The sequence below is a fragment of the Palaemon carinicauda genome, chromosome 19 (assembly GCF_036898095.1).
Source record: "Palaemon carinicauda isolate YSFRI2023 chromosome 19, ASM3689809v2, whole genome shotgun sequence".
Classification (NCBI taxonomy): domain Eukaryota; kingdom Metazoa; phylum Arthropoda; class Malacostraca; order Decapoda; family Palaemonidae; genus Palaemon; species Palaemon carinicauda.
In genome coordinates this window covers 118,961,903-118,962,570 of record NC_090743.1, presented here as the reverse complement: position 1 = coordinate 118,962,570, position 668 = coordinate 118,961,903, and the positions used below count along the sequence as shown (strand labels likewise).

Sequence of the window (668 nt, the reverse complement as noted above, 5' to 3'; positions counted from 1 at the left end):
AGTATATATATAGTATATATACTATATATATATATATATATGTATATATGATATATATACTATATATAGTATATATATATGAGTATATATATATATATATATATATATATATATATAATATACTATATAATATATATATATGGGTGTATGGTTTCACCAAATAAGATATAATTCTGTCGAATGTAGTGTAGCAGGTGACATGAAATATCACACCAGGCTTAGTGACGTCATAACTGGTTTAGTGACGTCATAAATATCTGACCAATCAGGTGCTCCGTCCCAACTTAAGCGTTATCAGATGTACGATAACTATCATACATATACACCAAGTTTAACTTTTCTACAACCTACGACACAGTGTTGTACTACCTACGACATTTCAGTCAAATATGCATATGTGTACGATATTTTGTCAATTTGTACGACCATAAATAAGAAAATATATGTATTTATTGTTTCAGTTAGTTGATTTATTTTTTTTTCATTTGCTACAAAGCACAGGACACAAATATCATGATCATTACTACTCTTGTCATTACTAATACATTATACACGTTTTTGTTGTTGTTCTAACTAAAGCATCGTGGATAAATAGAAACAGGTACGACATTTTCATGGTACTGTACGACATTTTTTAGCTCTTTGCTATACAACAATTGGATCCAAAT

The 668-nt window shown here is 28.0% G+C and overlaps 1 protein-coding gene across 1 annotated transcript in view; it reads right to left on the bottom strand.

Moving 5' to 3' along the window:
* The window catches only part of LOC137658792 (pre-mRNA-splicing factor CWC25 homolog), a 585,361-nt gene that overhangs the window by 522,061 nt on the left and 62,632 nt on the right, over positions 1 to 668 (bottom strand). The window lies entirely within an intron of this gene.